The sequence below is a fragment of the Neoarius graeffei genome, assembly GCF_027579695.1.
Source record: "Neoarius graeffei isolate fNeoGra1 chromosome 18 unlocalized genomic scaffold, fNeoGra1.pri SUPER_18_unloc_1, whole genome shotgun sequence".
Classification (NCBI taxonomy): Eukaryota; Metazoa; Chordata; class Actinopteri; order Siluriformes; family Ariidae; genus Neoarius; species Neoarius graeffei.
Window position 1 is genome coordinate 760,825 of NW_026869982.1, and position 21,676 is coordinate 782,500.

General features: G+C 45.5%; 42 non-coding genes and 42 pseudogenes across 42 annotated transcripts in view; all 84 read right to left on the reverse strand.

Annotated features, from left to right (window-relative positions):
- Window positions 1-165: 165 nt before the first annotated feature.
- On the reverse strand, window positions 166-284 carry LOC132878163 (5S ribosomal RNA; annotated as a pseudogene).
- Window positions 285-406: 122 nt separating this feature from the next.
- On the reverse strand, window positions 407-525 carry LOC132878325 (5S ribosomal RNA; annotated as a pseudogene).
- Window positions 526-647: 122 nt separating this feature from the next.
- Window positions 648-766, reverse strand: LOC132878241 (5S ribosomal RNA; annotated as a pseudogene).
- A 122-nt stretch (window positions 767-888) lies between these two features.
- LOC132877823 (5S ribosomal RNA) lies at window positions 889-1,007 on the reverse strand. Its single transcript, XR_009653488.1, has one exon. It is a non-coding gene; the product is annotated as a 5S ribosomal RNA (ribosomal RNA).
- A 117-nt stretch (window positions 1,008-1,124) lies between these two features.
- LOC132879726 (5S ribosomal RNA) lies at window positions 1,125-1,243 on the reverse strand (annotated as a pseudogene).
- A 112-nt stretch (window positions 1,244-1,355) lies between these two features.
- Window positions 1,356-1,474, reverse strand: LOC132877168 (5S ribosomal RNA). The gene has a single exon (XR_009652854.1). It is a non-coding gene; the product is annotated as a 5S ribosomal RNA (ribosomal RNA).
- Window positions 1,475-1,601: 127 nt separating this feature from the next.
- Window positions 1,602-1,720, reverse strand: LOC132877169 (5S ribosomal RNA). The gene has a single exon (XR_009652855.1). It is a non-coding gene; the product is annotated as a 5S ribosomal RNA (ribosomal RNA).
- Window positions 1,721-1,842: 122 nt separating this feature from the next.
- LOC132879583 (5S ribosomal RNA) lies at window positions 1,843-1,961 on the reverse strand (annotated as a pseudogene).
- A 122-nt stretch (window positions 1,962-2,083) lies between these two features.
- LOC132877170 (5S ribosomal RNA) lies at window positions 2,084-2,202 on the reverse strand. The gene has a single exon (XR_009652856.1). It is a non-coding gene; the product is annotated as a 5S ribosomal RNA (ribosomal RNA).
- A 117-nt stretch (window positions 2,203-2,319) lies between these two features.
- LOC132877171 (5S ribosomal RNA) lies at window positions 2,320-2,438 on the reverse strand. Its single transcript, XR_009652857.1, has one exon. It is a non-coding gene; the product is annotated as a 5S ribosomal RNA (ribosomal RNA).
- A 117-nt stretch (window positions 2,439-2,555) lies between these two features.
- LOC132881281 (5S ribosomal RNA) lies at window positions 2,556-2,674 on the reverse strand (annotated as a pseudogene).
- A 114-nt stretch (window positions 2,675-2,788) lies between these two features.
- LOC132878431 (5S ribosomal RNA) lies at window positions 2,789-2,907 on the reverse strand (annotated as a pseudogene).
- A 122-nt stretch (window positions 2,908-3,029) lies between these two features.
- Window positions 3,030-3,148, reverse strand: LOC132881405 (5S ribosomal RNA). Its single transcript, XR_009654039.1, has one exon. It is a non-coding gene; the product is annotated as a 5S ribosomal RNA (ribosomal RNA).
- A 117-nt stretch (window positions 3,149-3,265) lies between these two features.
- LOC132880660 (5S ribosomal RNA) lies at window positions 3,266-3,384 on the reverse strand (annotated as a pseudogene).
- A 209-nt stretch (window positions 3,385-3,593) lies between these two features.
- LOC132878811 (5S ribosomal RNA) lies at window positions 3,594-3,712 on the reverse strand (annotated as a pseudogene).
- Window positions 3,713-3,954: 242 nt separating this feature from the next.
- On the reverse strand, window positions 3,955-4,073 carry LOC132878812 (5S ribosomal RNA; annotated as a pseudogene).
- A 480-nt stretch (window positions 4,074-4,553) lies between these two features.
- On the reverse strand, window positions 4,554-4,672 carry LOC132877172 (5S ribosomal RNA). Its single transcript, XR_009652858.1, has one exon. It is a non-coding gene; the product is annotated as a 5S ribosomal RNA (ribosomal RNA).
- A 117-nt stretch (window positions 4,673-4,789) lies between these two features.
- Window positions 4,790-4,908, reverse strand: LOC132877173 (5S ribosomal RNA). The gene has a single exon (XR_009652859.1). It is a non-coding gene; the product is annotated as a 5S ribosomal RNA (ribosomal RNA).
- Window positions 4,909-5,025: 117 nt separating this feature from the next.
- On the reverse strand, window positions 5,026-5,144 carry LOC132881282 (5S ribosomal RNA; annotated as a pseudogene).
- Window positions 5,145-5,258: 114 nt separating this feature from the next.
- Window positions 5,259-5,377, reverse strand: LOC132877174 (5S ribosomal RNA). Its single transcript, XR_009652860.1, has one exon. It is a non-coding gene; the product is annotated as a 5S ribosomal RNA (ribosomal RNA).
- Window positions 5,378-5,499: 122 nt separating this feature from the next.
- On the reverse strand, window positions 5,500-5,618 carry LOC132877175 (5S ribosomal RNA). The gene has a single exon (XR_009652861.1). It is a non-coding gene; the product is annotated as a 5S ribosomal RNA (ribosomal RNA).
- Window positions 5,619-5,740: 122 nt separating this feature from the next.
- LOC132878242 (5S ribosomal RNA) lies at window positions 5,741-5,859 on the reverse strand (annotated as a pseudogene).
- Window positions 5,860-5,981: 122 nt separating this feature from the next.
- On the reverse strand, window positions 5,982-6,100 carry LOC132877824 (5S ribosomal RNA). The gene has a single exon (XR_009653489.1). It is a non-coding gene; the product is annotated as a 5S ribosomal RNA (ribosomal RNA).
- A 117-nt stretch (window positions 6,101-6,217) lies between these two features.
- On the reverse strand, window positions 6,218-6,336 carry LOC132879727 (5S ribosomal RNA; annotated as a pseudogene).
- A 112-nt stretch (window positions 6,337-6,448) lies between these two features.
- On the reverse strand, window positions 6,449-6,567 carry LOC132877176 (5S ribosomal RNA). The gene has a single exon (XR_009652862.1). It is a non-coding gene; the product is annotated as a 5S ribosomal RNA (ribosomal RNA).
- A 127-nt stretch (window positions 6,568-6,694) lies between these two features.
- LOC132877177 (5S ribosomal RNA) lies at window positions 6,695-6,813 on the reverse strand. The gene has a single exon (XR_009652863.1). It is a non-coding gene; the product is annotated as a 5S ribosomal RNA (ribosomal RNA).
- Window positions 6,814-6,935: 122 nt separating this feature from the next.
- Window positions 6,936-7,054, reverse strand: LOC132879450 (5S ribosomal RNA; annotated as a pseudogene).
- Window positions 7,055-7,181: 127 nt separating this feature from the next.
- On the reverse strand, window positions 7,182-7,300 carry LOC132877179 (5S ribosomal RNA). The gene has a single exon (XR_009652865.1). It is a non-coding gene; the product is annotated as a 5S ribosomal RNA (ribosomal RNA).
- Window positions 7,301-7,417: 117 nt separating this feature from the next.
- On the reverse strand, window positions 7,418-7,536 carry LOC132877180 (5S ribosomal RNA). The gene has a single exon (XR_009652866.1). It is a non-coding gene; the product is annotated as a 5S ribosomal RNA (ribosomal RNA).
- Window positions 7,537-7,653: 117 nt separating this feature from the next.
- On the reverse strand, window positions 7,654-7,772 carry LOC132881283 (5S ribosomal RNA; annotated as a pseudogene).
- Window positions 7,773-7,886: 114 nt separating this feature from the next.
- On the reverse strand, window positions 7,887-8,005 carry LOC132878432 (5S ribosomal RNA; annotated as a pseudogene).
- Window positions 8,006-8,127: 122 nt separating this feature from the next.
- LOC132881406 (5S ribosomal RNA) lies at window positions 8,128-8,246 on the reverse strand. Its single transcript, XR_009654040.1, has one exon. It is a non-coding gene; the product is annotated as a 5S ribosomal RNA (ribosomal RNA).
- Window positions 8,247-8,363: 117 nt separating this feature from the next.
- LOC132880662 (5S ribosomal RNA) lies at window positions 8,364-8,482 on the reverse strand (annotated as a pseudogene).
- A 184-nt stretch (window positions 8,483-8,666) lies between these two features.
- On the reverse strand, window positions 8,667-8,785 carry LOC132878813 (5S ribosomal RNA; annotated as a pseudogene).
- A 242-nt stretch (window positions 8,786-9,027) lies between these two features.
- On the reverse strand, window positions 9,028-9,146 carry LOC132878815 (5S ribosomal RNA; annotated as a pseudogene).
- Window positions 9,147-9,571: 425 nt separating this feature from the next.
- LOC132877181 (5S ribosomal RNA) lies at window positions 9,572-9,690 on the reverse strand. The gene has a single exon (XR_009652867.1). It is a non-coding gene; the product is annotated as a 5S ribosomal RNA (ribosomal RNA).
- A 117-nt stretch (window positions 9,691-9,807) lies between these two features.
- Window positions 9,808-9,926, reverse strand: LOC132878324 (5S ribosomal RNA; annotated as a pseudogene).
- Window positions 9,927-10,043: 117 nt separating this feature from the next.
- LOC132881285 (5S ribosomal RNA) lies at window positions 10,044-10,162 on the reverse strand (annotated as a pseudogene).
- A 114-nt stretch (window positions 10,163-10,276) lies between these two features.
- Window positions 10,277-10,395, reverse strand: LOC132878433 (5S ribosomal RNA; annotated as a pseudogene).
- Window positions 10,396-10,517: 122 nt separating this feature from the next.
- Window positions 10,518-10,636, reverse strand: LOC132881407 (5S ribosomal RNA). Its single transcript, XR_009654041.1, has one exon. It is a non-coding gene; the product is annotated as a 5S ribosomal RNA (ribosomal RNA).
- Window positions 10,637-10,753: 117 nt separating this feature from the next.
- Window positions 10,754-10,872, reverse strand: LOC132880663 (5S ribosomal RNA; annotated as a pseudogene).
- A 149-nt stretch (window positions 10,873-11,021) lies between these two features.
- LOC132877182 (5S ribosomal RNA) lies at window positions 11,022-11,140 on the reverse strand. The gene has a single exon (XR_009652868.1). It is a non-coding gene; the product is annotated as a 5S ribosomal RNA (ribosomal RNA).
- A 122-nt stretch (window positions 11,141-11,262) lies between these two features.
- On the reverse strand, window positions 11,263-11,381 carry LOC132877183 (5S ribosomal RNA). The gene has a single exon (XR_009652869.1). It is a non-coding gene; the product is annotated as a 5S ribosomal RNA (ribosomal RNA).
- Window positions 11,382-11,503: 122 nt separating this feature from the next.
- On the reverse strand, window positions 11,504-11,622 carry LOC132878243 (5S ribosomal RNA; annotated as a pseudogene).
- A 122-nt stretch (window positions 11,623-11,744) lies between these two features.
- On the reverse strand, window positions 11,745-11,863 carry LOC132877825 (5S ribosomal RNA). Its single transcript, XR_009653490.1, has one exon. It is a non-coding gene; the product is annotated as a 5S ribosomal RNA (ribosomal RNA).
- A 117-nt stretch (window positions 11,864-11,980) lies between these two features.
- LOC132879728 (5S ribosomal RNA) lies at window positions 11,981-12,099 on the reverse strand (annotated as a pseudogene).
- Window positions 12,100-12,211: 112 nt separating this feature from the next.
- Window positions 12,212-12,330, reverse strand: LOC132877184 (5S ribosomal RNA). The gene has a single exon (XR_009652870.1). It is a non-coding gene; the product is annotated as a 5S ribosomal RNA (ribosomal RNA).
- Window positions 12,331-12,457: 127 nt separating this feature from the next.
- On the reverse strand, window positions 12,458-12,576 carry LOC132877185 (5S ribosomal RNA). The gene has a single exon (XR_009652871.1). It is a non-coding gene; the product is annotated as a 5S ribosomal RNA (ribosomal RNA).
- A 122-nt stretch (window positions 12,577-12,698) lies between these two features.
- Window positions 12,699-12,817, reverse strand: LOC132879451 (5S ribosomal RNA; annotated as a pseudogene).
- Window positions 12,818-12,939: 122 nt separating this feature from the next.
- LOC132877188 (5S ribosomal RNA) lies at window positions 12,940-13,058 on the reverse strand. The gene has a single exon (XR_009652872.1). It is a non-coding gene; the product is annotated as a 5S ribosomal RNA (ribosomal RNA).
- Window positions 13,059-13,175: 117 nt separating this feature from the next.
- On the reverse strand, window positions 13,176-13,294 carry LOC132877189 (5S ribosomal RNA). The gene has a single exon (XR_009652873.1). It is a non-coding gene; the product is annotated as a 5S ribosomal RNA (ribosomal RNA).
- Window positions 13,295-13,411: 117 nt separating this feature from the next.
- Window positions 13,412-13,530, reverse strand: LOC132881286 (5S ribosomal RNA; annotated as a pseudogene).
- A 114-nt stretch (window positions 13,531-13,644) lies between these two features.
- Window positions 13,645-13,763, reverse strand: LOC132878434 (5S ribosomal RNA; annotated as a pseudogene).
- A 122-nt stretch (window positions 13,764-13,885) lies between these two features.
- LOC132876209 (5S ribosomal RNA) lies at window positions 13,886-14,004 on the reverse strand. The gene has a single exon (XR_009651937.1). It is a non-coding gene; the product is annotated as a 5S ribosomal RNA (ribosomal RNA).
- Window positions 14,005-14,121: 117 nt separating this feature from the next.
- Window positions 14,122-14,240, reverse strand: LOC132880664 (5S ribosomal RNA; annotated as a pseudogene).
- Window positions 14,241-14,454: 214 nt separating this feature from the next.
- On the reverse strand, window positions 14,455-14,573 carry LOC132879380 (5S ribosomal RNA; annotated as a pseudogene).
- Window positions 14,574-14,815: 242 nt separating this feature from the next.
- Window positions 14,816-14,934, reverse strand: LOC132878817 (5S ribosomal RNA; annotated as a pseudogene).
- A 440-nt stretch (window positions 14,935-15,374) lies between these two features.
- LOC132877190 (5S ribosomal RNA) lies at window positions 15,375-15,493 on the reverse strand. Its single transcript, XR_009652874.1, has one exon. It is a non-coding gene; the product is annotated as a 5S ribosomal RNA (ribosomal RNA).
- A 117-nt stretch (window positions 15,494-15,610) lies between these two features.
- LOC132877192 (5S ribosomal RNA) lies at window positions 15,611-15,729 on the reverse strand. Its single transcript, XR_009652876.1, has one exon. It is a non-coding gene; the product is annotated as a 5S ribosomal RNA (ribosomal RNA).
- A 117-nt stretch (window positions 15,730-15,846) lies between these two features.
- Window positions 15,847-15,965, reverse strand: LOC132881287 (5S ribosomal RNA; annotated as a pseudogene).
- Window positions 15,966-16,079: 114 nt separating this feature from the next.
- On the reverse strand, window positions 16,080-16,198 carry LOC132878435 (5S ribosomal RNA; annotated as a pseudogene).
- A 122-nt stretch (window positions 16,199-16,320) lies between these two features.
- On the reverse strand, window positions 16,321-16,439 carry LOC132876210 (5S ribosomal RNA). The gene has a single exon (XR_009651938.1). It is a non-coding gene; the product is annotated as a 5S ribosomal RNA (ribosomal RNA).
- A 117-nt stretch (window positions 16,440-16,556) lies between these two features.
- Window positions 16,557-16,675, reverse strand: LOC132880665 (5S ribosomal RNA; annotated as a pseudogene).
- Window positions 16,676-16,844: 169 nt separating this feature from the next.
- LOC132876827 (5S ribosomal RNA) lies at window positions 16,845-16,963 on the reverse strand. Its single transcript, XR_009652528.1, has one exon. It is a non-coding gene; the product is annotated as a 5S ribosomal RNA (ribosomal RNA).
- A 122-nt stretch (window positions 16,964-17,085) lies between these two features.
- LOC132877193 (5S ribosomal RNA) lies at window positions 17,086-17,204 on the reverse strand. The gene has a single exon (XR_009652877.1). It is a non-coding gene; the product is annotated as a 5S ribosomal RNA (ribosomal RNA).
- A 122-nt stretch (window positions 17,205-17,326) lies between these two features.
- Window positions 17,327-17,445, reverse strand: LOC132878244 (5S ribosomal RNA; annotated as a pseudogene).
- Window positions 17,446-17,567: 122 nt separating this feature from the next.
- Window positions 17,568-17,686, reverse strand: LOC132877826 (5S ribosomal RNA). The gene has a single exon (XR_009653491.1). It is a non-coding gene; the product is annotated as a 5S ribosomal RNA (ribosomal RNA).
- Window positions 17,687-17,803: 117 nt separating this feature from the next.
- LOC132879729 (5S ribosomal RNA) lies at window positions 17,804-17,922 on the reverse strand (annotated as a pseudogene).
- Window positions 17,923-18,034: 112 nt separating this feature from the next.
- LOC132877194 (5S ribosomal RNA) lies at window positions 18,035-18,153 on the reverse strand. Its single transcript, XR_009652878.1, has one exon. It is a non-coding gene; the product is annotated as a 5S ribosomal RNA (ribosomal RNA).
- A 127-nt stretch (window positions 18,154-18,280) lies between these two features.
- Window positions 18,281-18,399, reverse strand: LOC132877195 (5S ribosomal RNA). The gene has a single exon (XR_009652879.1). It is a non-coding gene; the product is annotated as a 5S ribosomal RNA (ribosomal RNA).
- A 122-nt stretch (window positions 18,400-18,521) lies between these two features.
- Window positions 18,522-18,640, reverse strand: LOC132879452 (5S ribosomal RNA; annotated as a pseudogene).
- A 122-nt stretch (window positions 18,641-18,762) lies between these two features.
- On the reverse strand, window positions 18,763-18,881 carry LOC132877196 (5S ribosomal RNA). The gene has a single exon (XR_009652880.1). It is a non-coding gene; the product is annotated as a 5S ribosomal RNA (ribosomal RNA).
- Window positions 18,882-18,998: 117 nt separating this feature from the next.
- On the reverse strand, window positions 18,999-19,117 carry LOC132877198 (5S ribosomal RNA). The gene has a single exon (XR_009652882.1). It is a non-coding gene; the product is annotated as a 5S ribosomal RNA (ribosomal RNA).
- A 117-nt stretch (window positions 19,118-19,234) lies between these two features.
- On the reverse strand, window positions 19,235-19,353 carry LOC132881288 (5S ribosomal RNA; annotated as a pseudogene).
- A 114-nt stretch (window positions 19,354-19,467) lies between these two features.
- On the reverse strand, window positions 19,468-19,586 carry LOC132878436 (5S ribosomal RNA; annotated as a pseudogene).
- Window positions 19,587-19,708: 122 nt separating this feature from the next.
- On the reverse strand, window positions 19,709-19,827 carry LOC132876211 (5S ribosomal RNA). Its single transcript, XR_009651939.1, has one exon. It is a non-coding gene; the product is annotated as a 5S ribosomal RNA (ribosomal RNA).
- A 117-nt stretch (window positions 19,828-19,944) lies between these two features.
- On the reverse strand, window positions 19,945-20,063 carry LOC132880666 (5S ribosomal RNA; annotated as a pseudogene).
- A 159-nt stretch (window positions 20,064-20,222) lies between these two features.
- On the reverse strand, window positions 20,223-20,341 carry LOC132877199 (5S ribosomal RNA). Its single transcript, XR_009652883.1, has one exon. It is a non-coding gene; the product is annotated as a 5S ribosomal RNA (ribosomal RNA).
- A 122-nt stretch (window positions 20,342-20,463) lies between these two features.
- On the reverse strand, window positions 20,464-20,582 carry LOC132877200 (5S ribosomal RNA). Its single transcript, XR_009652884.1, has one exon. It is a non-coding gene; the product is annotated as a 5S ribosomal RNA (ribosomal RNA).
- Window positions 20,583-20,704: 122 nt separating this feature from the next.
- On the reverse strand, window positions 20,705-20,823 carry LOC132878246 (5S ribosomal RNA; annotated as a pseudogene).
- A 122-nt stretch (window positions 20,824-20,945) lies between these two features.
- On the reverse strand, window positions 20,946-21,064 carry LOC132877827 (5S ribosomal RNA). The gene has a single exon (XR_009653492.1). It is a non-coding gene; the product is annotated as a 5S ribosomal RNA (ribosomal RNA).
- Window positions 21,065-21,181: 117 nt separating this feature from the next.
- On the reverse strand, window positions 21,182-21,300 carry LOC132879730 (5S ribosomal RNA; annotated as a pseudogene).
- A 112-nt stretch (window positions 21,301-21,412) lies between these two features.
- On the reverse strand, window positions 21,413-21,531 carry LOC132877201 (5S ribosomal RNA). Its single transcript, XR_009652885.1, has one exon. It is a non-coding gene; the product is annotated as a 5S ribosomal RNA (ribosomal RNA).
- A 127-nt stretch (window positions 21,532-21,658) lies between these two features.
- LOC132877202 (5S ribosomal RNA) overlaps window positions 21,659-21,676 on the reverse strand; it is a 119-nt gene continuing 101 nt past the window's right edge. Inside the window, exon 1 of the ribosomal RNA XR_009652886.1 lies at window positions 21,659-21,676. This exon is cut by the window's right edge and continues 101 nt beyond it. This is a non-coding gene — a ribosomal RNA (5S ribosomal RNA).

A 21,676-nucleotide genomic window follows, 5' to 3' on the forward strand; every position in this document is an offset into this window, starting at 1 on the left:
CCTTGCCTTGCCTTGCCTTGCCTTGCCTTGCCTTGCCTTGCCTTGCCTTGCCTTGCCTTGCCTTGCCTTGCCTTGCCTTGCCTTGCCTTGCGCCCAGAAGGAAAATTCTTGCCTTGCGAGCAGAAGGAAAATTCAAACAGATTTCTGCAAGAAGACAAAATAAAATGCTTACAGTACCTGGTATTCCTAGGCAGTCTCCCACTCAAGTACTAACCAGGCCCAACTCTGTTTAGCTTCTGAGATCAGACAGGATCAGGCGTTGTCAGAGTGGTTTGGCCATAAGCAACAGTTAGTTGGAAATGTGTCGTTTTTCTTGCCTTGCCTTGCCTTGCGCCCAGAAGGAAAATTCTTGCCTTGCGAGCAGAAGGAAAATTCAAACAGATTTCTGCTAGAAGACAAAATAAAATGCTTACAGTACCTGGTATTCCTAGGCAGTCTCCCACTCAAGGACTAACCAGGCCCAACTCTGTTTAGCTTCTGAGATCAGACGGGATCAGGCGTTGTCAGAGTGGTTTGGCCATAAGCAACAGTTAGTTGGAAATGTGCCGTTTTTCTTGCCTTGCCTTGCCTTGCGACCAGAAGGAAAATTCTTGCCTTGCGAGCAGAAGGAAAATTCAAACAGATTTCTGCAAGAAGACAAAATAAAATGCTTACAGTACCTGGTATTCCTAGGCAGTCTCCCACTCAAGTACTAACCAGGCCTAACTCTGTTTAGCTTCTGAGATCAGACGGGATCAGGCGTTGTCAGAGTGGTTTGGCCATAAGCAACAGTGAGTTGGAAATGTGCCGTTTTTCTTGCCTTGCCTTGCCTTGCGCCCAGAAGGAAAATTCTTGCCTTGCGAGCAGAAGGAAAATTCAAACAGATTTCTGCTAGAAGACAAAATAAAATGCTTACAGTACCTGGTATTCCTAGGCAGTCTCCCACTCAAGTACTATCCAGGCCCAACTCTGTTTAGCTTCTGAGATCAGACGGGATCAGGCGTTGTCAGAGTGGTTTGGCCATAAGCAGCAGTTAGTTGGAAATGTGCCGTTTTTCTTGCCTTGCCTTGCGACCAGAAGGAAAATTCTTGCCTTGCGAGCAGAAGGAAAATTCAAACAGATTTCTGCAAGAAGACAAAATAAAATGCTTACAGTACCTGGTATTACTAGGCAGTCTCCCACTCAAGTACTAAACAGGCCCAACTCTGTTTAGTTTCTGAGATCTGACAGGATCAGGCGTTGTCAGAGTGGTTTGGCCGTAAGCAACAGCTTGTTGGAAATGTGCCATTTTTCTTGCCTTGCGCCCAGAAGGAAAATTCTTGCCTTGCGACCAGAAGGAAAATTCAAACAGATTTCTGCTAGAAGACAAAATAAAATGCTTACAGTACCTGGTATTCCTAGGCAGTCTCCCACTCAAGTACTAACCAGGCCCAACTCTGTTTAGCTTCTGAGATCAGACGGGATCAGGCGTTGTCAGAGTGGTTTGGCCATAAGCAACAGTTAGTTGGAAATGTGCCGTTTTTCTTGCCTTGCCTTGCCTTGCCTTGCGCCCAGAAGGAAAATTCTTGCCTTGCGAGCAGAAGGAAAATTCAAACAGATTTCTGCAAGAAGACAAAATAAAATGCTTACAGTACCTGGTATTCCTAGGCAGTCTCCCACTCAAGTACTAACCAGGCCCAACTCTGTTTAGCTTCTGAGATCAGACGGGATCAGGCGTTGTCAGAGTGGTTTGGCCATAAGCAACAGTTAGTTGGAAATGTGCCGTTTTTCTTGCCTTGCCTTGCCTTGCGCCCAGAAGGAAAATTCTTGCCTTGCGAGCAGAAGGAAAATTCAAACAGATTTCTGCTAGAAGACAAAATAAAATGCTTACAGTACCTGGTATTCCTATTCAGTCTCCCACTCAAGTACTAACCAGGCCCAGCTCTGTTTAGTTTCTGAGATCAGACGGGATCAGGCGATGTCAGAGTGGTTTGGCCATAAGCAACAGTTAGTTGGAAATGTGCCGTTTTTCTTGCCTTGCCTTGCCTTGCGCCCAGAAGGAAAATTCTTGCCTTGCGAGCAGAAGGAAAATTCAAACAGATTTCTGCAAGAAGACAAAATAAAATGCTTACAGTACCTGGTATTCCTAGGCAGTCTCCCACTCAAGTACTAACCAGGCCCAACTCTGTTTAGCTTCTGAGATCAGACGGGATCAGGCGTTGTCAGAGTGGTTTGGCCATAAGCAACAGTTAGTTGGAAATGTGCCGTTTTTCTTGCCTTGCCTTGCGCCCAGAAGGAAAATTCTTGCCTTGCGAGCAGAAGGAAAATTCAAACAGATTTCTGCTAGAAGACAAAATAAAATGCTTACAGTACCTGGTATTCCTAGGCAGTCTCCCACTCAAGTACTAACCAGGCCCAACTCTGTTTAGCTTCTGAGATCAGACGGGATCAGGCGTTGTCAGAGTGGTTTGGCCATAAGCAACAGTTAGTTGGAAATGTGCCGTTTTTCTTGCCTTGCCTTGCGACCAGAAGGAAAATTCTTGCCTTGCGAGCAGAAGGAAAATTCAAACAGATTTCTGCAAGAAGACAAAATAAAATGCTTACAGTACCTGGTATTACTAGGCAGTCTCCCACTCAAGTACTAAACAGGCCCAACTCTGTTTAGCTTCTCAGATCAGACAGGATCAGGCATTGTCAGAGTGGTTTGGACATAAGCAATAGTCTGGAAATGTGCCGTTTTTCTTGCCTTGCCTTGCGATCAGAAGGAAAATTCTTGCCTTGCGACCAGAAGGAAAATTCAAACAGATTTCTGCAAGAAGACAAAATAAAATGCTTACAGTACCTGGTATTCCTAGGCAGTCTCCCACTCAAGTACTAACCAGGCCCAACTCTGTTTAGCTTCTGACATCAGACGGGATCAGGCGTTGTCAGAGTGGTTTGGCCATAAGCAACAGTTAGTTGGAAATGTGCCGTTTTTCTTGCCTTGCCTTGCCTTGCGCCCAGAAGGAAAATTCTTGCCTTGCGAGCAGAAGGAAAATTCAAACAGATTTCTGCTAGAAGACAAAATAAAATGCTTACAGTACCTGGTATTCCTAGGCAGTCTCCCACTCAAGTACTAACCAGGCCCAACTCTGTTTAGCTTCTGAGATCAGACGGGATCAGGCGTTGTCAGAGTGGTTTGGCCGTAAGCAACAGTTAGTTGGAAATGTGCCGTTTTTCTTGCCTTGCCTTGCGACCAGAAGGAAAATTCTTGCCTTGCGAGCAGAAGGAAAATTCAAACAGATTTCTGCAAGGAGACAAAATAAAATGCTTACAGTACCTGGTATTCCTAGGCAGTCTCACACTCAAGTACTAACCAGGCCCAACTCTGTTTAGCTTCTCAGATCAGACAGGATCAGGCATTGTCAGAGTGGTTTGGACGTAAACAACAGTCTGGAAATGTGCGCCTTGCCTTGCCTTGCCTTGCCTTGCCTTGCCTTGCCTTGCCTTGCCTTGCCTTGCCTTGCCTTGCCTTGCCTTGCCTTGCCTTGCCTTGCCTTGCCTTGCCTTGCCTTGCCTTGCGCCCAGAAGGAAAATTCTTGCCTTGCGAGCAGAAGGAAAATTCAAACAGATTTCTGCAAGAAGACAAAATAAAATGCTTACAGTACCTGGTATTCCTAGGCAGTCTCCCACTCAAGTACTAACCAGGCCCAACTCTGTTTAGCTTCTGAGATCAGACAGGATCAGACGTTGTCAGAGTGGTTTGGCCATAAGCAACAGTTAGTTGGAAATGTGCCGTTTTTCTTGCCTTGCCTTGCGCCCAGAAGGAAAATTCTTGCCTTGCGAGCAGAAGGAAAATTCAAACAGATTTCTGCAAGGAGACAAAATAAAATGCTTACAGTACTTGGTATTCCTAGGCAGTCTCACACTCAAGTACTAACCAGGCCCAACTCTGTTTAGCTTCTCAGATCAGACAGGATCAGGCATTGTCGATTTCTGCAAGAAGACAAAATAAAATGCTTACAGTACCTGGTATTCCTAGGCAGTCTCCCACTCAAGTACTAACCAGGCCCAACTCTGTTTAGCTTCTGAGATCAGACAGGATCAGACGTTGTCAGAGTGGTTTGGCCATAAGCAACAGTTAGTTGGAAATGTGCCGTTTTTCTTGCCTTGCCTTGCGCCCAGAAGGAAAATTCTTGCCTTGCGAGCAGAAGGAAAATTCAAACAGATTTCTGCAAGGAGACAAAATAAAATGCTTACAGTACTTGGTATTCCTAGGCAGTCTCACACTCAAGTACTAACCAGGCCCAACTCTGTTTAGCTTCTCAGATCAGACAGGATCAGGCATTGTCAGAGTGGTTTGGACGTAAACAACAGTCTGGAAATGTGCGCCTTGCCTTGCCTTGCCTTGCCTTGCCTTGCCTTGCCTTGCCTTGCCTTGCCTTGCCTTGCCTTGCCTTGCCTTGCCTTGCCTTGCCTTGCCTTGCCTTGCCTTGCCTTGCCTTGCCTTGCCTTGCCTTGCCTTGCCTTGCCTTGCCTTGCGCCCAGAAGGAAAATTCTTGCCTTGCGAGCAGAAGGAAAATTCAAACAGATTTCTGCAAGAAGACAAAATAAAATGCTTACAGTACCTGGTATTCCTAGGCAGTCTCCCACTCAAGTACTAACCAGGCCCAACTCTGTTTAGCTTCTGAGATCAGACGGGATCAGGCGTTGTCAGAGTGGTTTGGCCATAAGCAACAGTTAGTTGGAAATGTGCCGTTTTTCTTGCCTTGCCTTGCGCCCAGAAGGAAAATTCTTGCCTTGCGAGCAGAAGGAAAATTCAAACAGATTTCTGCTAGAAGACAAAATAAAATGCTTACAGTACCTGGTATTCCTAGGCAGTCTCCCACTCAAGTACTAACCAGGCCCAACTCTGTTTAGCTTCTGAGATCAGACGGGATCAGGCGTTGTCAGAGTGGTTTGGCCATAAGCAACAGTTAGTTGGAAATGTGCCGTTTTTCTTGCCTTGCCTTGCGACCAGAAGGAAAATTCTTGCCTTGCGAGCAGAAGGAAAATTCAAACAGATTTCTGCAAGAAGACAAAATAAAATGCTTACAGTACCTGGTATTACTAGGCAGTCTCCCACTCAAGTACTAAACAGGCCCAACTCTGTTTAGCTTCTCAGATCAGACAGGATCAGGCATTGTCAGAGTGGTTTGGACATAAGCAATAGTCTGGAAATGTGCCGTTTTTCTTGCCTTGCCTTGCGATCAGAAGGAAAATTCTTGCCTTGCGACCAGAAGGAAAATTCAAACAGATTTCTGCAAGAAGACAAAATAAAATGCTTACAGTACCTGGTATTCCTAGGCAGTCTCCCACTCAAGTACTAACCAGGCCCAACTCTGTTTAGCTTCTGAGATCAGACGGGATCAGGCGTTGTCAGAGTGGTTTGGCCATAAGCAACAGTTAGTTGGAAATGTGTCGTTTTTCTTGCCTTGCCTTGCCTTGCGCCCAGAAGGAAAATTCTTGCCTTGCGAGCAGAAGGAAAATTCAAACAGATTTCTGCTAGAAGACAAAATAAAATGCTTACAGTACCTGGTATTCCTAGGCAGTCTCCCACTCAAGTACTAACCAGGCCCAACTCTGTTTAGCTTCTGAGATCAGACGGGATCAGGCGTTGTCAGAGTGGTTTGGCCATAAGCAACAGTTAGTTGGAAATGTGCCGTTTTTCTTGCCTTGCCTTGCCTTGCGACCAGAAGGAAAATTCTTGCCTTGCGAGCAGAAGGAAAATTCAAACAGATTTCTGCAAGAAGACAAAATAAAATGCTTACAGTACCTGGTATTCCTAGGCAGTCTCCCACTCAAGTACTAACCAGGCCTAACTCTGTTTAGCTTCTGAGATCAGACGGGATCAGGCGTTGTCAGAGTGGTTTGGCCATAAGCAACAGTGAGTTGGAAATGTGCCGTTTTTCTTGCCTTGCCTTGCCTTGCGCCCAGAAGGAAAATTCTTGCCTTGCGAGCAGAAGGAAAATTCAAACAGATTTCTGCTAGAAGACAAAATAAAATGCTTACAGTACCTGGTATTCCTAGGCAGTCTCCCACTCAAGTACTATCCAGGCCCAACTCTGTTTAGCTTCTGAGATCAGACGGGATCAGGCGTTGTCAGAGTGGTTTGGCCATAAGCAGCAGTTAGTTGGAAATGTGCCGTTTTTCTTGCCTTGCCTTGCGACCAGAAGGAAAATTCTTGCCTTGCGAGCAGAAGGAAAATTCAAACAGATTTCTGCAAGAAGACAAAATAAAATGCTTACAGTACCTGGTATTACTAGGCAGTCTCCCACTCAAGTACTAAACAGGCCCAACTCTGTTTAGTTTCTGAGATCTGACAGGATCAGGCGTTGTCAGAGTGGTTTGGCCGTAAGCAACAGCTTGTTGGAAATGTGCCATTTTTCTTGCCTTGCGCCCAGAAGGAAAATTCTTGCCTTGCGACCAGAAGGAAAATTCAAACAGATTTCTGCTAGAAGACAAAATAAAATGCTTACAGTACCTGGTATTCCTAGGCAGTCTCCCACTCAAGTACTAACCAGGCCCAACTCTGTTTAGCTTCTGAGATCAGACGGGATCAGGCGTTGTCAGAGTGGTTTGGCCATAAGCAACAGTTAGTTGGAAATGTGCCGTTTTTCTTGCCTTGCCTTGCCTTGCCTTGCGCCCAGAAGGAAAATTCTTGCCTTGCAAGCAGAAGGAAAATTCAAACAGATTTCTGCAAGAAGACAAAATAAAATGCTTACAGTACCTGGTATTCCTAGGCAGTCTCCCACTCAAGTACTAACCAGGCCCAACTCTGTTTAGCTTCTGAGATCAGACGGGATCAGGCGTTGTCAGAGTGGTTTGGCCATAAGCAACAGTTAGTTGGAAATGTGCCGTTTTTCTTGCCTTGCCTTGCCTTGCGCCCAGAAGGAAAATTCTTGCCTTGCGAGCAGAAGGAAAATTCAAACAGATTTCTGCTAGAAGACAAAATAAAATGCTTACAGTACCTGGTATTCCTATTCAGTCTCCCACTCAAGTACTAACCAGGCCCAACTCTGTTTAGTTTCTGAGATCAGACGGGATCAGGCGATGTCAGAGTGGTTTGGCCATAAGCAACAGTTAGTTGGAAATGTGCCGTTTTTCTTGCCTTGCCTTGCCTTGCCTTGCGCCCAGAAGGAAAATTCTTGCCTTGCGAGCAGAAGGAAAATTCAAACAGATTTCTGCAAGAAGACAAAATAAAATGCTTACAGTACCTGGTATTCCTAGGCAGTCTCCCACTCAAGTACTAACCAGGCCCAACTCTGTTTAGCTTCTGAGATCAGACGGGATCAGGCGTTGTCAGAGTGGTTTGGCCATAAGCAACAGTTAGTTGGAAATGTGCCGTTTTTCTTGCCTTGCCTTGCGCCCAGAAGGAAAATTCTTGCCTTGCGAGCAGAAGGAAAATTCAAACAGATTTCTGCTAGAAGACAAAATAAAATGCTTACAGTACCTGGTATTCCTAGGCAGTCTCCCACTCAAGTACTAACCAGGCCCAACTCTGTTTAGCTTCTGAGATCAGACGGGATCAGGCGTTGTCAGAGTGGTTTGGCCATAAGCAACAGTTAGTTGGAAATGTGCCGTTTTTCTTGCCTTGCCTTGCGACCAGAAGGAAAATTCTTGCCTTGCGAGCAGAAGGAAAATTCAAACAGATTTCTGCAAGAAGACAAAATAAAATGCTTACAGTACCTGGTATTACTAGGCAGTCTCCCACTCAAGTACTAAACAGGCCCAACTCTGTTTAGCTTCTCAGATCAGACAGGATCAGGCATTGTCAGAGTGGTTTGGACATAAGCAATAGTCTGGAAATGTGCCGTTTTTCTTGCCTTGCCTTGCGATCAGAAGGAAAATTCTTGCCTTGCGACCAGAAGGAAAATTCAAACAGATTTCTGCAAGAAGACAAAATAAAATGCTTACAGTACCTGGTATTCCTAGGCAGTCTCCCACTCAAGTACTAACCAGGCCCAACTCTGTTTAGCTTCTGACATCAGACGGGATCAGGCGTTGTCAGAGTGGTTTGGCCATAAGCAACAGTTAGTTGGAAATGTGCCGTTTTTCTTGCCTTGCCTTGCCTTGCGCCCAGAAGGAAAATTCTTGCCTTGCGAGCAGAAGGAAAATTCAAACAGATTTCTGCTAGAAGACAAAATAAAATGCTTACAGTACCTGGTATTCCTAGGCAGTCTCCCACTCAAGTACTAACCAGGCCCAACTCTGTTTAGCTTCTGAGATCAGACGGGATCAGGCGTTGTCAGAGTGGTTTGGCCGTAAGCAACAGTTAGTTGGAAATGTGCCGTTTTTCTTGCCTTGCCTTGCGACCAGAAGGAAAATTCTTGCCTTGCGAGCAGAAGGAAAATTCAAACAGATTTCTGCAAGGAGACAAAATAAAATGCTTACAGTACCTGGTATTCCTAGGCAGTCTCACACTCAAGTACTAACCAGGCCCAACTCTGTTTAGCTTCTCAGATCAGACAGGATCAGGCATTGTCAGAGTGGTTTGGACGTAAACAACAGTCTGGAAATGTGCGCCTTGCCTTGCCTTGCCTTGCCTTGCCTTGCCTTGCCTTGCCTTGCCTTGCCTTGCCTTGCCTTGCCTTGCCTTGCCTTGCCTTGCCTTGCGCCCAGAAGGAAAATTCTTGCCTTGCGAGCAGAAGGAAAATTCAAACAGATTTCTGCAAGAAGACAAAATAAAATGCTTACAGTACCTGGTATTCCTAGGCAGTCTCCCACTCAAGTACTAACCAGGCCCAACTCTGTTTAGCTTCTGAGATCAGACAGGATCAGACGTTGTCAGAGTGGTTTGGCCATAAGCAACAGTTAGTTGGAAATGTGCCGTTTTTCTTGCCTTGCCTTGCGCCCAGAAGGAAAATTCTTGCCTTGCGAGCAGAAGGAAAATTCAAACAGATTTCTGCAAGGAGACAAAATAAAATGCTTACAGTACTTGGTATTCCTAGGCAGTCTCACACTCAAGTACTAACCAGGCCCAACTCTGTTTAGCTTCTCAGATCAGACAGGATCAGGCATTGTCGATTTCTGCAAGAAGACAAAATAAAATGCTTACAGTACCTGGTATTCCTAGGCAGTCTCCCACTCAAGTACTAACCAGGCCCAACTCTGTTTAGCTTCTGAGATCAGACAGGATCAGACGTTGTCAGAGTGGTTTGGCCATAAGCAACAGTTAGTTGGAAATGTGCCGTTTTTCTTGCCTTGCCTTGCGCCCAGAAGGAAAATTCTTGCCTTGCGAGCAGAAGGAAAATTCAAACAGATTTCTGCAAGGAGACAAAATAAAATGCTTACAGTACTTGGTATTCCTAGGCAGTCTCACACTCAAGTACTAACCAGGCCCAACTCTGTTTAGCTTCTCAGATCAGACAGGATCAGGCATTGTCAGAGTGGTTTGGACGTAAACAACAGTCTGGAAATGTGCGCCTTGCCTTGCCTTGCCTTGCCTTGCCTTGCCTTGCCTTGCCTTGCCTTGCCTTGCCTTGCCTTGCCTTGCCTTGCCTTGCCTTGCCTTGCCTTGCGCCCAGAAGGAAAATTCTTGCCTTGCGAGCAGAAGGAAAATTCAAACAGATTTCTGCAAGAAGACAAAATAAAATGCTTACAGTACCTGGTATTCCTAGGCAGTCTCCCACTCAAGTACTAACCAGGCCCAACTCTGTTTAGCTTCTGAGATCAGACGGGATCAGGCGTTGTCAGAGTGGTTTGGCCATAAGCAACAGTTAGTTGGAAATGTGCCGTTTTTCTTGCCTTGCCTTGCGCCCAGAAGGAAAATTCTTGCCTTGCGAGCAGAAGGAAAATTCAAACAGATTTCTGCTAGAAGACAAAATAAAATGCTTACAGTACTTGGTATTCCTAGGCAGTCTCCCACTCAAGTACTAACCAGGCCCAACTCTGTTTAGCTTCTGAGATCAGACGGGATCAGGCGTTGTCAGAGTGGTTTGGCCATAAGCAACAGTTAGTTGGAAATGTGCCGTTTTTCTTGCCTTGCCTTGCGACCAGAAGGAAAATTCTTGCCTTGCGAGCAGAAGGAAAATTCAAACAGATTTCTGCAAGAAGACAAAATAAAATGCTTACAGTACCTGGTATTACTAGGCAGTCTCCCACTCAAGTACTAAACAGGCCCAACTCTGTTTAGCTTCTCAGATCAGACAGGATCAGGCATTGTCAGAGTGGTTTGGACATAAGCAATAGTCTGGAAATGTGCCGTTTTTCTTGCCTTGCCTTGCGATCAGAAGGAAAATTCTTGCCTTGCGACCAGAAGGAAAATTCAAACAGATTTCTGCAAGAAGACAAAATAAAATGCTTACAGTACCTGGTATTCCTAGGCAGTCTCCCACTCAAGTACTAACCAGGCCCAACTCTGTTTAGCTTCTGACATCAGACGGGATCAGGCGTTGTCAGAGTGGTTTGGCCATAAGCAACAGTTAGTTGGAAATGTGCCGTTTTTCTTGCCTTGCCTTGCCTTGCGCCCAGAAGGAAAATTCTTGCCTTGCGAGCAGAAGGAAAATTCAAACAGATTTCTGCTAGAAGACAAAATAAAATGCTTACAGTACCTGGTATTCCTAGGCAGTCTCCCACTCAAGTACTAACCAGGCCCAACTCTGTTTAGCTTCTGAGATCAGACGGGATCAGGCGTTGTCAGAGTGGTTTGGCCGTAAGCAACAGTTAGTTGGAAATGTGCCGTTTTTCTTGCCTTGCCTTGCGACCAGAAGGAAAATTCTTGCCTTGCGAGCAGAAGGAAAATTCAAACAGATTTCTGCAAGGAGACAAAATAAAATGCTTACAGTACCTGGTATTCCTAGGCAGTCTCACACTCAAGTACTAACCAGGCCCAACTCTGTTTAGCTTCTCAGATCAGACAGGATCAGGCATTGTCAGAGTGGTTTGGACGTAAACAACAGTCTGGAAATGTGTGCCTTGCCTTGCCTTGCCTTGCCTTGCCTTGCCTTGCCTTGCCTTGCCTTGCCTTGCGCCCAGAAGGAAAATTCTTGCCTTGCGAGCAGAAGGAAAATTCAAACAGATTTCTGCAAGAAGACAAAATAAAATGCTTACAGTACCTGGTATTCCTAGGCAGTCTCCCACTCAAGTACTAACCAGGCCCAACTCTGTTTAGCTTCTGAGATCAGACGGGATCAGGCGTTGTCAGAGTGGTTTGGCCATAAGCAACAGTTAGTTGGAAATGTGTCGTTTTTCTTGCCTTGCCTTGCCTTGCGCCCAGAAGGAAAATTCTTGCCTTGCGAGCAGAAGGAAAATTCAAACAGATTTCTGCTAGAAGACAAAATAAAATGCTTACAGTACCTGGTATTCCTAGGCAGTCTCCCACTCAAGTACTAACCAGGCCCAACTCTGTTTAGCTTCTGAGATCAGACGGGATCAGGCGTTGTCAGAGTGGTTTGGCCATAAGCAACAGTTAGTTGGAAATGTGCCGTTTTTCTTGCCTTGCCTTGCCTTGCGACCAGAAGGAAAATTCTTGCCTTGCGAGCAGAAGGAAAATTCAAACAGATTTCTGCAAGAAGACAAAATAAAATGCTTACAGTACCTGGTATTCCTAGGCAGTCTCCCACTCAAGTACTAACCAGGCCTAACTCTGTTTAGCTTCTGAGATCAGACGGGATCAGGCGTTGTCAGAGTGGTTTGGCCATAAGCAACAGTGAGTTGGAAATGTGCCGTTTTTCTTGCCTTGCCTTGCCTTGCGCCCAGAAGGAAAATTCTTGCCTTGCGAGCAGAAGGAAAATTCAAACAGATTTCTGCTAGAAGACAAAATAAAATGCTTACAGTACCTGGTATTCCTAGGCAGTCTCCCACTCAAGTACTATCCAGGCCCAACTCTGTTTAGCTTCTGAGATCAGACGGGATCAGGCGTTGTCAGAGTGGTTTGGCCATAAGCAGCAGTTAGTTGGAAATGTGCCGTTTTTCTTGCCTTGCCTTGCGACCAGAAGGAAAATTCTTGCCTTGCGAGCAGAAGGAAAATTCAAACAGATTTCTGCAAGAAGACAAAATAAAATGCTTACAGTACCTGGTATTACTAGGCAGTCTCCCACTCAAGTACTAAACAGGCCCAACTCTGTTTAGTTTCTGAGATCTGACAGGATCAGGCGTTGTCAGAGTGGTTTGGCCGTAAGCAACAGCTTGTTGGAAATGTGCCATTTTTCTTGCCTTGCGCCCAGAAGGAAAATTCTTGCCTTGCGACCAGAAGGAAAATTCAAACAGATTTCTGCTAGAAGACAAAATAAAATGCTTACAGTACCTGGTATTCCTAGGCAGTCTCCCACTCAAGTACTAACCAGGCCCAACTCTGTTTAGCTTCTGAGATCAGACGGGATCAGGCGTTGTCAGAGTGGTTTGGCCATAAGCAACAGTTAGTTGGAAATGTGCCGTTTTTCTTGCCTTGCCTTGCCTTGCCTTGCGCCCAGAAGGAAAATTCTTGCCTTGCGAGCAGAAGGAAAATTCAAACAGATTTCTGCAAGAAGACAAAATAAAATGCTTACAGTACCTGGTATTCCTAGGCAGTCTCCCACTCAAGTACTAACCAGGCCCAACTCTGTTTAGCTTCTGAGATCAGACGGGATCAGGCGTTGTCAGAGTGGTTTGGCCATAAGCAACAGTTAGTTGGAAATGTGCCGTTTTTCTTGCCTTGCCTTGCCTTGCGCCCAGAAGGAAAATTCTTGCCTTGCGAGCAGAAGGAAAATTCAAACAGATTTCTGCTAGAAGACAAAATAAAATGCTTACAGTACCTGGTATTCCTATTCAGTCTCCCACTCAAGTACTAACCAGGCCCAACTCTGTTTAGTTTCTGAGATCAGACGGGATCAGGCGATGTCAGAGTGGTTTGGCCATAAGCAACAGTTAGTTGGAAATGTGCCGTTTTTCTTGCCTTGCCTTGCCTTGCGCCCAGAAGGAAAATTCTTGCCTTGCGAGCAGAAGGAAAATTCAAACAGATTTCTGCAAGAAGACAAAATAAAATGCTTACAGTACCTGGTATTCCTAGGCAGTCTCCCACTCAAGTACTAACCAGGCCCAACTCTGTTTAGCTTCTGAGATCAGACGGGATCAGGCGTTGTCAGAGTGGTTTGGCCATAAGCAACAGTTAGTTGGAAATGTGCCGTTTTTCTTGCCTTGCCTTGCGCCCAGAAGGAAAATTCTTGCCTTGCGAGCAGAAGGAAAATTCAAACAGATTTCTGCTAGAAGACAAAATAAAATGCTTACAGTACCTGGTATTCCTAGGCAGTCTCCCACTCAAGTACTAACCAGGCCCAACTCTGTTTAGCTTCTGAGATCAGACGGGATCAGGCGTTGTCAGAGTGGTTTGGCCATAAGCAACAGTTAGTTGGAAATGTGCCGTTTTTCTTGCCTTGCCTTGCGACCAGAAGGAAAATTCTTGCCTTGCGAGCAGAAGGAAAATTCAAACAGATTTCTGCAAGAAGACAAAATAAAATGCTTACAGTACCTGGTATTACTAGGCAGTCTCCCACTCAAGTACTAAACAGGCCCAACTCTGTTTAGCTTCTCAGATCAGACAGGATCAGGCATTGTCAGAGTGGTTTGGACATAAGCAATAGTCTGGAAATGTGCCGTTTTTCTTGCCTTGCCTTGCGATCAGAAGGAAAATTCTTGCCTTGCGACCAGAAGGAAAATTCAAACAGATTTCTGCAAGAAGACAAAATAAAATGCTTACAGTACCTGGTATTCCTAGGCAGTCTCCCACTCAAGTACTAACCAGGCCCAACTCTGTTTAGCTTCTGACATCAGACGGGATCAGGCGTTGTCAGAGTGGTTTGGCCATAAGCAACAGTTAGTTGGAAATGTGCCGTTTTTCTTGCCTTGCCTTGCCTTGCGCCCAGAAGGAAAATTCTTGCCTTGCGAGCAGAAGGAAAATTCAAACAGATTTCTGCTAGAAGACAAAATAAAATGCTTACAGTACCTGGTATTCCTAGGCAGTCTCCCACTCAAGTACTAACCAGGCCCAACTCTGTTTAGCTTCTGAGATCAGACGGGATCAGGCGTTGTCAGAGTGGTTTGGCCGTAAGCAACAGTTAGTTGGAAATGTGCCGTTTTTCTTGCCTTGCCTTGCGACCAGAAGGAAAATTCTTGCCTTGCGAGCAGAAGGAAAATTCAAACAGATTTCTGCAAGGAGACAAAATAAAATGCTTACAGTACCTGGTATTCCTAGGCAGTCTCACACTCAAGTACTAACCAGGCCCAACTCTGTTTAGCTTCTCAGATCAGACAGGATCAGGCATTGTCAGAGTGGTTTGGACGTAAACAACAGTCTGGAAATGTGCGCCTTGCCTTGCCTTGCCTTGCCTTGCCTTGCCTTGCCTTGCCTTGCCTTGCCTTGCCTTGCCTTGCCTTGCCTTGCCTTGCCTTGCCTTGCCTTGCCTTGCCTTGCCTTGCCTTGCCTTGCGCCCAGAAGGAAAATTCTTGCCTTGCGAGCAGAAGGAAAATTCAAACAGATTTCTGCAAGAAGACAAAATAAAATGCTTACAGTACCTGGTATTCCGAGGCAGTCTCCCACTCAAGTACTAACCAGGCCCAACTCTGTTTAGCTTCTGAGATCAGACAGGATCAGACGTTGTCAGAGTGGTTTGGCCATAAGCAACAGTTAGTTGGAAATGTGCCGTTTTTCTTGCCTTGCCTTGCGCCCAGAAGGAAAATTCTTGCCTTGCGAGCAGAAGGAAAATTCAAACAGATTTCTGCAAGGAGACAAAATAAAATGCTTACAGTACTTGGTATTCCTAGGCAGTCTCACACTCAAGTACTAACCAGGCCCAACTCTGTTTAGCTTCTCAGATCAGACAGGATCAGGCATTGTCGATTTCTGCAAGAAGACAAAATAAAATGCTTACAGTACCTGGTATTCCTAGGCAGTCTCCCACTCAAGTACTAACCAGGCCCAACTCTGTTTAGCTTCTGAGATCAGACAGGATCAGACGTTGTCAGAGTGGTTTGGCCATAAGCAACAGTTAGTTGGAAATGTGCCGTTTTTCTTGCCTTGCCTTGCGCCCAGAAGGAAAATTCTTGCCTTGCGAGCAGAAGGAAAATTCAAACAGATTTCTGCAAGGAGACAAAATAAAATGCTTACAGTACTTGGTATTCCTAGGCAGTCTCACACTCAAGTACTAACCAGGCCCAACTCTGTTTAGCTTCTCAGATCAGACAGGATCAGGCATTGTCAGAGTGGTTTGGACGTAAACAACAGTCTGGAAATGTGCGCCTTGCCTTGCCTTGCCTTGCCTTGCCTTGCCTTGCCTTGCCTTGCCTTGCCTTGCCTTGCCTTGCCTTGCCTTGCCTTGCCTTGCCTTGCCTTGCCTTGCCTTGCCTTGCGCCCAGAAGGAAAATTCTTGCCTTGCGAGCAGAAGGAAAATTCAAACAGATTTCTGCAAGAAGACAAAATAAAATGCTTACAGTACCTGGTATTCCTAGGCAGTCTCCCACTCAAGTACTAACCAGGCCCAACTCTGTTTAGCTTCTGAGATCAGACGGGATCAGGCGTTGTCAGAGTGGTTTGGCCATAAGCAACAGTTAGTTGGAAATGTGCCGTTTTTCTTGCCTTGCCTTGCGCCCAGAAGGAAAATTCTTGCCTTGCGAGCAGAAGGAAAATTCAAACAGATTTCTGCTAGAAGACAAAATAAAATGCTTACAGTACCTGGTATTCCTAGGCAGTCTCCCACTCAAGTACTAACCAGGCCCAACTCTGTTTAGCTTCTGAGATCAGACGGGATCAGGCGTTGTCAGAGTGGTTTGGCCATAAGCAACAGTTAGTTGGAAATGTGCCGTTTTTCTTGCCTTGCCTTGCGACCAGAAGGAAAATTCTTGCCTTGCGAGCAGAAGGAAAATTCAAACAGATTTCTGCAAGAAGACAAAATAAAATGCTTACAGTACCTGGTATTACTAGGCAGTCTCCCACTCAAGTACTAAACAGGCCCAACTCTGTTTAGCTTCTCAGATCAGACAGGATCAGGCATTGTCAGAGTGGTTTGGACATAAGCAATAGTCTGGAAATGTGCCGTTTTTCTTGCCTTGCCTTGCGATCAGAAGGAAAATTCTTGCCTTGCGACCAGAAGGAAAATTCAAACAGATTTCTGCAAGAAGACAAAATAAAATGCTTACAGTACCTGGTATTCCTAGGCAGTCTCCCACTCAAGTACTAACCAGGCCCAACTCTGTTTAGCTTCTGACATCAGACGGGATCAGGCGTTGTCAGAGTGGTTTGGCCATAAGCAACAGTTAGTTGGAAATGTGCCGTTTTTCTTGCCTTGCCTTGCCTTGCGCCCAGAAGGAAAATTCTTGCCTTGCGAGCAGAAGGAAAATTCAAACAGATTTCTGCTAGAAGACAAAATAAAATGCTTACAGTACCTGGTATTCCTAGGCAGTCTCCCACTCAAGTACTAACCAGGCCCAACTCTGTTTAGCTTCTGAGATCAGACGGGATCAGGCGTTGTCAGAGTGGTTTGGCCGTAAGCAACAGTTAGTTGGAAATGTGCCGTTTTTCTTGCCTTGCCTTGCGACCAGAAGGAAAATTCTTGCCTTGCGAGCAGAAGGAAAATTCAAACAGATTTCTGCAAGGAGACAAAATAAAATGCTTACAGTACCTGGTATTCCTAGGCAGTCTCACACTCAAGTACTAACCAGGCCCAACTCTGTTTAGCTTCTCAGATCAGACAGGATCAGGCATTGTCAGAGTGGTTTGGACGTAAACAACAGTCTGGAAATGTGTGCCTTGCCTTGCCTTGCCTTGCCTTGCCTTGCCTTGCCTTGCCTTGCCTTGCCTTGCCTTGCCTTGCCTTGCCTTGCGCCCAGAAGGAAAATTCTTGCCTTGCGAGCAGAAGGAAAATTCAAACAGATTTCTGCAAGAAGACAAAATAAAATGCTTACAGTACCTGGTATTCCTAGGCAGTCTCCCACTCAAGTACTAACCAGGCCCAACTCTGTTTAGCTTCTGAGTTCAGACGGGATCAGGCGTTGTCAGAGTGGTTTGGCCATAAGCAACAGTTAGTTGGAAATGTGTCGTTTTTCTTGCCTTGCCTTGCCTTGCGCCCAGAAGGAAAATTCTTGCCTTGCGAGCAGAAGGAAAATTCAAACAGATTTCTGCTAGAAGACAAAATAAAATGCTTACAGTACCTGGTATTCCTAGGCAGTCTCCCACTCAAGTACTAACCAGGCCCAACTCTGTTTAGCTTCTGAGATCAGACGGGATCAGGCGTTGTCAGAGTGGTTTGGCCATAAGCAACAGTTAGTTGGAAATGTGCCGTTTTTCTTGCCTTGCCTTGCCTTGCGACCAGAAGGAAAATTCTTGCCTTGCGAGCAGAAGGAAAATTCAAACAGATTTCTGCAAGAAGACAAAATAAAATGCTTACAGTACCTGGTATTCCTAGGCAGTCTCCCACTCAAGTACTAACCAGGCCTAACTCTGTTTAGCTTCTGAGATCAGACGGGATCAGGCGTTGTCAGAGTGGTTTGGCCATAAGCAACAGTGAGTTGGAAATGTGCCGTTTTTCTTGCCTTGCCTTGCCTTGCGCCCAGAAGGAAAATTCTTGCCTTGCGAGCAGAAGGAAAATTCAAACAGATTTCTGCTAGAAGACAAAATAAAATGCTTACAGTACCTGGTATTCCTAGGCAGTCTCCCACTCAAGTACTATCCAGGCCCAACTCTGTTTAGCTTCTGAGATCAGACGGGATCAGGCGTTGTCAGAGTGGTTTGGCCATAAGCAGCAGTTAGTTGGAAATGTGCCGTTTTTCTTGCCTTGCCTTGCGACCAGAAGGAAAATTCTTGCCTTGCGAGCAGAAGGAAAATTCAAACAGATTTCTGCAAGAAGACAAAATAAAATGCTTACAGTACCTGGTATTACTAGGCAGTCTCCCACTCAAGTACTAAACAGGCCCAACTCTGTTTAGTTTCTGAGATCTGACAGGATCAGGCGTTGTCAGAGTGGTTTGGCCGTAAGCAACAGCTTGTTGGAAATGTGCCATTTTTCTTGCCTTGCGCCCAGAAGGAAAATTCTTGCCTTGCGACCAGAAGGAAAATTCAAACAGATTTCTGCTAGAAGACAAAATAAAATGCTTACAGTACCTGGTATTCCTAGGCAGTCTCCCACTCAAGTACTAACCAGGCCCAACTCTGTTTAGCTTCTGAGATCAGACGGGATCAGGCGTTGTCAGAGTGGTTTGGCCATAAGCAACAGTTAGTTGGAAATGTGCCGTTTTTCTTGCCTTGCCTTGCCTTGCCTTGCGCCCAGAAGGAAAATTCTTGCCTTGCGAGCAGAAGGAAAATTCAAACAGATTTCTGCAAGAAGACAAAATAAAATGCTTACAGTACCTGGTATTCCTAGGCAGTCTCCCACTCAAGTACTAACCAGGCCCAACTCTGTTTAGCTTCTGAGATCAGACGGGATCAGGCGTTGTCAGAGTGGTTTGGCCATAAGCAACAGTTAGTTGGAAATGTGCCGTTTTTCTTGCCTTGCCTTGCCTTGCGCCCAGAAGGAAAATTCTTGCCTTGCGAGCAGAAGGAAAATTCAAACAGATTTCTGCTAGAAGACAAAATAAAATGCTTACAGTACCTGGTATTCCTATTCAGTCTCCCACTCAAGTACTAACCAGGCCCAACTCTGTTTAGTTTCTGAGATCAGACGGGATCAGGCGATGTCAGAGTGGTTTGGCCATAAGCAACAGTTAGTTGGAAATGTGCCGTTTTTCTTGCCTTGCCTTGCCTTGCGCCCAGAAGGAAAATTCTTGCCTTGCGAGCAGAAGGAAAATTCAAACAGATTTCTGCAAGAAGACAAAATAAAATGCTTACAGTACCTGGTATTCCTAGGCAGTCTCCCACTCAAGTACTAACCAGGCCCAACTCTGTTTAGCTTCTGAGATCAGACGGGATCAGGCGTTGTCAGAGTGGTTTGGCCATAAGCAACAGTTAGTTGGAAATGTGCCGTTTTTCTTGCCTTGCCTTGCGCCCAGAAGGAAAATTCTTGCCTTGCGAGCAGAAGGAAAATTCAAACAGATTTCTGCTAGAAGACAAAATAAAATGCTTACAGTACCTGGTATTCCTAGGCAGTCTCCCACTCAAGTACTAACCAGGCCCAACTCTGTTTAGCTTCTGAGATCAGACGGGATCAGGCGTTGTCAGAGTGGTTTGGCCATAAGCAACAGTTAGTTGGAAATGTGCCGTTTTTCTTGCCTTGCCTTGCGACCAGAAGGAAAATTCTTGCCTTGCGAGCAGAAGGAAAATTCAAACAGATTTCTGCAAGAAGACAAAATAAAATGCTTACAGTACCTGGTATTACTAGGCAGTCTCCCACTCAAGTACTAAACAGGCCCAACTCTGTTTAGCTTCTCAGATCAGACAGGATCAGGCATTGTCAGAGTGGTTTGGACATAAGCAATAGTCTGGAAATGTGCCGTTTTTCTTGCCTTGCCTTGCGATCAGAAGGAAAATTCTTGCCTTGCGACCAGAAGGAAAATTCAAACAGATTTCTGCAAGAAGACAAAATAAAATGCTTACAGTACCTGGTATTCCTAGGCAGTCTCCCACTCAAGTACTAACCAGGCCCAACTCTGTTTAGCTTCTGACATCAGACGGGATCAGGCGTTGTCAGAGTGGTTTGGCCATAAGCAACAGTTAGTTGGAAATGTGCCGTTTTTCTTGCCTTGCCTTGCCTTGCGCCCAGAAGGAAAATTCTTGCCTTGCGAGCAGAAGGAAAATTCAAACAGATTTCTGCTAGAAGACAAAATAAAATGCTTACAGTACCTGGTATTCCTAGGCAGTCTCCCACTCAAGTACTAACCAGGCCCAACTCTGTTTAGCTTCTGAGATCAGACGGGATCAGGCGTTGTCAGAGTGGTTTGGCCGTAAGCAACAGTTAGTTGGAAATGTGCCGTTTTTCTTGCCTTGCCTTGCGACCAGAAGGAAAATTCTTGCCTTGCGAGCAGAAGGAAAATTCAAACAGATTTCTGCAAGGAGACAAAATAAAATGCTTACAGTACCTGGTATTCCTAGGCAGTCTCACACTCAAGTACTAACCAGGCCCAACTCTGTTTAGCTTCTCAGATCAGACAGGATCAGGCATTGTCAGAGTGGTTTGGACGTAAACAACAGTCTGGAAATGTGTGCCTTGCCTTGCCTTGCCTTGCCTTGCCTTGCCTTGCCTTGCCTTGCCTTGCCTTGCCTTGCCTTGCGCCCAGAAGGAAAATTCTTGCCTTGCGAGCAGAAGGAAAATTCAAACAGATTTCTGCAAGAAGACAAAATAAAATGCTTACAGTACCTGGTATTCCTAGGCAGTCTCCCACTCAAGTACTAACCAGGCCCAACTCTGTTTAGCTTCTGAGATCAGACGGGATCAGGCGTTGTCAGAGTGGTTTGGCCATAAGCAACAGTTAGTTGGAAATGTGTCGTTTTTCTTGCCTTGCCTTGCCTTGCGCCCAGAAGGAAAATTCTTGCCTTGCGAGCAGAAGGAAAATTCAAACAGATTTCTGCTAGAAGACAAAATAAAATGCTTACAGTACCTGGTATTCCTAGGCAGTCTCCCACTCAAGTACTAACCAGGCCCAACTCTGTTTAGCTTCTGAGATCAGACGGGATCAGGCGTTGTCAGAGTGGTTTGGCCATAAGCAACAGTTAGTTGGAAATGTGCCGTTTTTCTTGCCTTGCCTTGCCTTGCGACCAGAAGGAAAATTCTTGCCTTGCGAGCAGAAGGAAAATTCAAACAGATTTCTGCAAGAAGACAAAATAAAATGCTTACAGTACCTGGTATTCCTAGGCAGTCTCCCACTCAAGTACTAACCAGGCCTAACTCTGTTTAGCTTCTGAGATCAGACGGGATCAGGCGTTGTCAGAGTGGTTTGGCCATAAGCAACAGTGAGTTGGAAATGTGCCGTTTTTCTTGCCTTGCCTTGCCTTGCGCCCAGAAGGAAAATTCTTGCCTTGCGAGCAGAAGGAAAATTCAAACAGATTTCTGCTAGAAGACAAAATAAAATGCTTACAGTACCTGGTATTCCTAGGCAGTCTCCCACTCAAGTACTATCCAGGCCCAACTCTGTTTAGCTTCTGAGATCAGACGGGATCAGGCGTTGTCAGAGTGGTTTGGCCATAAGCAGCAGTTAGTTGGAAATGTGCCGTTTTTCTTGCCTTGCCTTGCGACCAGAAGGAAAATTCTTGCCTTGCGAGCAGAAGGAAAATTCAAACAGATTTCTGCAAGAAGACAAAATAAAATGCTTACAGTACCTGGTATTACTAGGCAGTCTCCCACTCAAGTACTAAACAGGCCCAACTCTGTTTAGTTTCTGAGATCTGACAGGATCAGGCGTTGTCAGAGTGGTTTGGCCGTAAGCAACAGCTTGTTGGAAATGTGCCATTTTTCTTGCCTTGCGCCCAGAAGGAAAATTCTTGCCTTGCGACCAGAAGGAAAATTCAAACAGATTTCTGCTAGAAGACAAAATAAAATGCTTACAGTACCTGGTATTCCTAGGCAGTCTCCCACTCAAGTACTAACCAGGCCCAACTCTGTTTAGCTTCTGAGATCAGACGGGATCAGGCGTTGTCAGAGTGGTTTGGCCATAAGCAACAGTTAGTTGGAAATGTGCCGTTTTTCTTGCCTTGCCTTGCCTTGCCTTGCGCCCAGAAGGAAAATTCTTGCCTTGCGAGCAGAAGGAAAATTCAAACATATTTCTGCAAGAAGACAAAATAAAATGCTTACAGTACCTGGTA